The sequence below is a fragment of the Pyrgilauda ruficollis genome, unplaced genomic scaffold, assembly GCF_017590135.1.
Source record: "Pyrgilauda ruficollis isolate IOZ18807 unplaced genomic scaffold, ASM1759013v1 scaffold96, whole genome shotgun sequence".
NCBI classification, from domain to species: domain Eukaryota; kingdom Metazoa; phylum Chordata; class Aves; order Passeriformes; family Passeridae; genus Pyrgilauda; species Pyrgilauda ruficollis.
Window position 1 is genome coordinate 987,543 of NW_024531710.1, and position 6,829 is coordinate 994,371.

The 6,829-nt window shown below is 39.3% G+C and overlaps 1 protein-coding gene across 4 annotated transcripts in view; it reads left to right on the plus strand.

Moving 5' to 3' along the window:
• The window catches only part of PEAK1 (pseudopodium enriched atypical kinase 1), a 109,503-nt gene that overhangs the window by 93,597 nt on the left and 9,077 nt on the right, over positions 1–6,829 (plus strand). The window lies entirely within an intron of this gene.

Here is a 6,829-nt window from a genome sequence, read left to right on the forward strand (position 1 = left end):
AGCTCCAAAACTGCTGAAAGAGAAATCAACACATCTTAGTCTTTACTGTGGTCACTGCTTAGTGACATTGTGAAAGAAAAACTGTGTTCTTTTAACGCGTGTCAGCGGTTTTTTGGAAACTCACAGTAACGAAATCCTTTGATTCACCTGCATGCCGAGGAAATTAAATCATCACTCCTACTTAGGAAAGGTTTCCTAAGAAATTGAAAAGTTCTCCATTTTCAGAGCCATGTAATTTTAAATGTAAATTCTAGGGTAATAGACCTTTCTGTTCCCATACAAGGTCTTAGATTTTCACCAGTGCTCATTACCAGCCTTTCAGAAGCTCTGCCTAGCCATCAGTGTTTGCCTTATAAATTCTTCAGCTAACACATTAAAGAAATAGGATTTACTAGATTTACTGCTAATATATGAGTGCCTAGCTGGCAGCTATCTCACGAGATATTGTTATTTCCTGGACTTTTATATAGGTAGTTCTTTCTGAGTGCTGTAACTTTGCATTTCTCAATGCTTATCTGGTAGGAAGATAGTGAGAAGGACAGCTGAGACTCATAGCACTGTCAGGCTTCCTGTGTGACCTTGAGTAAATCACTGAACTTCTGACTCCTCCTTGTTGAAACTGAGATAAAACATTTATTGCCTGACACAGATGTGTGAGGCCTGATCTGTTATTCCTCATATTTGGCATTCTCACAAGGGTGGTGCTTTACAGGAGCAAAATGTTGTTACCAGTCCTGCATGACTGTTTACAAATAAGATATAAAAAACTGAATGGTAAGATTGGTTTTTCTGAGGCCTGAAAAGGTATCTTTTAATGCAGATATCTGGGTCTAACCATTTATATTGCGTTCATTATTAAGGACTTCTTATTGGAAAAGATGTGAAATTAAATATAATGTCTTGGAGCTGCCATGTCCAGTGGTACAGAGCAGCCAAGGAGAACCAGACCATGAGCATATCTGGCAGTCAGCTGTGCTTCAGAATCAGCATCTGGCATTGCTCATGGCTGGCTTGGAGGGTTTTGCTTTAATAGAGTGATGCAAAATGATTGCTTCTAGGGCCCAAAGTGGTATTTTCCTATATGGGCAGATTTGAGTTATCACTAATGGGATATCTCTTTGCACATCACAGATTTACAATATTTACAATATTCCCTGACAGGCAAGACCTGTGTCATTGGTGTGTTCCCACAACATTCCCTTGTATACAGCCAGAGAGTAGCCAGAAAATACATTTCCTTTGTAGAAAGCCAGAGAGAGGAAAGAACAGCAGGGTAACACGGTCAAATAGGTGCTAAATTTTCTTTTTCATAATTCAGGTTTCTTAAAAATAGTTCTCTGACTAACAAGGTTTATTGCATGGTAATAGATGTGAGTGAAGTATCCACAAAATATCCTTGAGTCAGAGGTCACCAGGAGCTGTTGTGCTGTTAGGATGAGAGGAAAAGTTCCTCTTGAAAGTACCCCCCTGACACTGACTGTGACAGAGGAAGGTGTTGGCCCCAAGTTGATCTTTGACTTAGAAGCCATTGGTCCAGGTTCAGATTTGTCCAAAAGCTCATAACCACAGATTGCTGTTTCATTACGCAGAGATTTGGGGAATTTAGCTTTAACAAATATGCTAGTTTTTACTACCATGGGTGTATTTTGTGTGAGCCAAATTACATAGTAATCTACCTTCAACAAATAACCTATGTCTTCCTGCCACTTTAAATCCCTCGACCCCAAAACAGGGTGGAAAAAGCAGTGAGATGAAAATTACTGGTGTGCCAATTGAATCCAAAACAGTCTTCCTGTTATTTCACATCAAGTCTTAGAAATACACTTTGAAAGTGTATATGGAGCCACATCTCTGGCTGGTGTAAATTAATGTAGCTCTTTTGAGTATTGCAGAACTACCCAAGCAACACTAGCTAACAATTCAGACAGTTCTTAAGTTTTATGATTTTAATATTAGATCTGAGAAACAATGTCATAATGAGGTTTTTAAATTATTATTCTCTTTGTAAAAAATCAGAGATTCACCCCCAAACAGTGCTAATAGTCTTTATACATAAAATTGGCATTTTAATATTCTATCTCCAAAAATATAATTACAAAACATTGTTAAAAATTCAGCTTTGACCATTTAACTACTGCTGAATTAAATTTAGAACAATAAATGATTTGTAGAGGTGAATGTACCAGTGCACTTTTCCATTCTGTTGGTTTCACCAGTAAAAGATGCTCTGATAAATTGTTCTGTTGGGGTGGATATAAGAGGAAACATTCATAGGAGTGTGTTGTTTCACAGCACTTCATTATGCTTTTTGCTTCAACTCTCACCTAATCTGCTGGTAAACACCCAGTGCAAAAATAGCTGCATAATATTCCATGTGGAAATTATTTTGACTGAAACATTAGAAATAAAAGGAGTACGTAAGTTGTGATCAGAAAAGTACATTTTCAATGGAAAAATGTAAGTTCCCTTTCAAGAAAGGTTTCCATAAAATTCCTGAGGTGTTTTTCTTTCACCTAAGTGCAGTACCACCTTCTAAGTTGTTGGTAGATCTGGGGCAATATGGATAAACATTCCCCTGAAACCACAGTCTTATCAGTGATTCCAAATATGTGGTGAAAAGGTTACACCACAGTAAAAGCAGCAGAGAGCAGCAGCTCTTGGGACACAGCAGGTTGGATGAGTTCTGTTCTCAGTGTCCTGACACAAATTGAATAAGGCGCTGACGTGGTAGGGACGTCTTTTATTAAAAAGTAAATAAATAAATAAGATTACTCAGAAGGAATAACAGACACTATAACTACTGTGTCAGTGACATAAACTGGTTCCACTTTCAGAATTAAACTCCCAAAGCAGACGCTGTCCGGTGTCACAGGCTGACTCACAGAAGCCATGATTCAGAGTCCACACAGAGCAAGAGCCATAAAACCCAGCTGCCTCTGGCCACGGGCACGTGTGGCAGTGCTGCTCAGGTGGGGCAACAGGAATTGCAGAGGTGCAGACAGCTCAGAAGGAGCAGTTTAATTTATTGCTTTCATTGTTGCAGGGCAGCAGAAGTTCTCCTAGCAGTAAAAGCTTAGGATTCCTGGTAAGGTTTGTGTCCCAGCTATAAAACATAGGAATGCAGAAGTAAGCAGCACTGGGCTGAACTTGGCTGGCAGTTTCGTATTGCAGCTGACAATTGCTTCCTAGTCATGTTTAGTTTGTCACAGTGTGCTAAGGTGGTTTTATTTGGTAATCCAGTTTCCTCGTGCAGCTTCGGGTCAGAAGGATTGTTAAAGGTTGTCCCAGAACTTTGTGCTTCAGATCAAAACAAAGCAATGTACGTTCAACTTCCAGCCCATTCCCAGTTCAGTCACAGCAAAACAGAATTCTGTGTTTTGGCACATCATTAAAAAGTCAAAGCTCTATTCCAAGGCCACATCAAGAAAATGAGGTCAATCAGAGATCAAACTGGCCTCCTTGGAAAACAAGGTTGTGCCAAGAACAAGCTATCAATTTGGGATTAGCAAGCTTTCATTCTACACAGAATTTCATTTGCAGTTGTCCCTCTGTGCAATACAACAAAGTGGCACAGATGGTTCAGTCTTTGTGATCTTCTGTGTTTCTCATTTTCAGCACTTGTAAATGCATTTCCCACAATACTCCTCGTGCTGTAAGTTCACTGATGCTGTGTGAAATGCATGGGACAGAGTGGAAATGAGATTCCCTGCTGGGGAAGTGAGAGTCAGCTGATGGCACTGCAGGCCACGGGACTCATAAAGGAATAAGAAAAGCTAATGCAGAACATTTTGTAGAAGGTCTGAAATGTTCAAATCCTGCTCCTTGGGCTAGGAGCACTGAGGAAAATTGAAATGGCAGACTATAAAGAAACCTGTCCTGTCCCTATAAATGTGACATGTGGATGCATTAAGGAAAAGATACATGATGACAGTGCATTCCAGTGAAAAGGAACATGGATACTTTGCATTCCTTCCTACTTGTACTCTCCTTTTTCCTCATTGCTTTCTTGCATCATGTGGAAGGGTTTTTCATCAACATTGCTTCATCTTTTGAGCAACCAGCTCTTTATCAGCTCATGAAATAAGGCTGGCCAAGCCCTTATCAGCACCTTCCTTTCAGCTGTTATCACATACCATATCTTCATAGCTCAGCTGGATGTATTTCATTAATGCAAATAGTAAATGACTCATTGATCCTACTTGCTGTGTTATTGTTTTAGTCAAAGTATTTTCACCTTTTCTTCCTGTGCCAAAAAACAGGTATTCAGCATATTCTATATGTAAAAGGCAACAGGATTTCCATCTTTTTGACTAGATGTCTGGAACAGAAAAGAGCTTTTAAAATGCAAAGGAGACTAGGCTATGTATTTTTTTCCCAGCTTTGACACAGAATTAACCATCACAGGCAGAAAAGCAGCTCTGTGTGCACTCCTTTAACAATTCATCACCAGCAGTTGAAAATACTGCTAGGAAGGCCAATAAACTTCACAATTTGCTCCCTAATTTTTTTCAAATGTAAATACTGACTTCAGCCACATAACTTAGACTCCAACTCAAACCATTTTCAAAGTTTAAAATTTTTGTCATTCAGATGGTAGTTTTAGGTGATAGTGGAGTTATTCCAGGACAAAAGGCTTGGGTGAGATTACCCATTGATGGTCTTAAACACCAGTATTTACTACTCTATTGCAAAATGGTAATATAAAGTAGACTTCTGAGTAGAACCTGCAATGTAGAAGAATCTGAATAGTGCAATGTAAAACCCCAAGACTCACCTGAAGAGAAGCCAGACACTTACAGGAACACCAGATCGCTGCAGGTCTGTCTTCTAGAAACTGCTTTATGAATTCAGACAGGTGACTGACTTGTTACCACACTCTGAGTTTGGGTGCTGCCTCCAGAAAGCCCAGCTTTCCCTTCCTCCTGACAATTGCAGAGTGCCCAGTGTACAAATTTCAGTGTTTGTGTAGTCAGCAATTTAATCAGCCTGAAGTAACCCAGCTGCCTCTTCCTCTTCTCACTTCATGGTGTTTGTAAACAAAAAGCAAGAAGCAGAAAATACATCTGGAATCAGATCTCAGCTCTCTTGTCTTTGTAGATATTGAATGCAGGTTCATGTACCCTTCTACTTCTCTGCATTAAACAAGAGAAGTGGAAGTGTCCAAAATCCATCACTATTGGCCATTTGTGGGATTAGAGATTTTTTCCCCTAGATTAACAGCACAGTAAGGAGTGAAAATCTCTTTCAATGAATGCAGTCATTTTAGTATCAGTTTTAATCATGATTCTATTTAGTATTTAATGTCTGGTTTGTTGACAACTTAAATTCTGTTTTATTGATATAGAGAGGAGTCTGAAGCAAGACCTCATGAAATTTAAGAACTGATTTTGGGGAAAGTCTGGCCCTGCTGTGACTTCCTACTTTAGGGTGGACAGTGCTCTGAATGTTTTCAAGAACACAGGGAATTAGTAATGTACCTTATTCTTCCTGCAAAGTGTTCTGAGGATCACTGGACACAAAGCTTTGTTCTGCTGAAAGCTGGAGAGGCCTCAGCTGCAATACTGAATTCATTATGGTACCACTCTTCAGAAAGATCTAATACATGGGGAGAATCCAGAAAGAGCAACACAAATCAGAGGGTTAGGAATAACGATAGGAGAAGTAAGGGCTGGGTATTTTCAAAAATAAACAAAGAAGATGGGAAAAGTTACATTTTCCTCAGTTGTAAAGGTATCATATTCAAGGATGGGAATCAGGACTCAGTTTTTAGCCAATCAGCAAGGAGAAGGGCTGTCACTTTAATTTGAAGTGAAGTTGACTTAGGATTGAACAGTGGAAAGAAAAATAAAGAAGGTAGAGAAGCAGAACTGTTTTAGGGTGGGTTTAGTAGGCTGGAGAGGTCATCTCAGGGATGACCAAACAGATGAGACTGGCCTTGCAGGCCACTGGCTCAGTGAGAACATCCTCTGCACCAACAGCTGGATGCCTTTGGATGCAGATGTGCATGGCCAGCCGTTTCTGAGTGAGAAGAAAGCATCACCACATCCATAAAGCATGGATGAAAGCGTGCTTCTGTACTCTCACAGTTCTGGGATCAGCCATGCTTAAGGTGAGGGAACCAAAGCTCATTTTAGGGAGTGCAGATCCTAGCTTCAACTTTAACAGAAACAGTAGTAAATTTGAGAACATTCTCTGAAGTAAGTAGGAAAAAGAGGCTTCCTAGGGATAAAATTAGAAACTAGGAGAAAGTCTTGATTCCTTTGCTTTTTTTTTGGTCCGTCGTCAAGGAAAAATCCTTTCCATAATCTTTTAAAAAAGCCTTATATTTACCAAACTAAGATGTGTATATTGTTTTCAGAGCACATACTTTGTGGATTATATATTCCTAGCAGAATATCAGTTTTAGCTGACTGGTGGCACTAGAAATCCTCTGTGGATTAAGAAATAGAGTGCAGTAGCTAAGGCCAATTGTGGTTCTCAACATTTTTTATCAGCAAGTAAACTTGACTTTAAAATTAAACTTTCAGAATGAGGTTTTTTGTTGTTGTTTTGTTTTTTTAGGTCACTTAAGTATTTTTAAAAACTAAAGGCTGAATTACAACATGCTGAACCTTTTCTGCAGTTGGAATTGAGTATTCCCATGGCTGGCTGTGCAAGAAAAAGGCCATGGACTTGAAGGGCATAGAAGATGGAACAGTTTTGTTTTCCTTAACAGCTCTTCTCCCAGTCAGATTTGATGCACACCATGTGTGTACATTCAGCATATATATATGAGTCTGTCTATATAGCTTTTCTAGTTCTGTCTTCCGTGCAGTATTAAGTGTTTAAT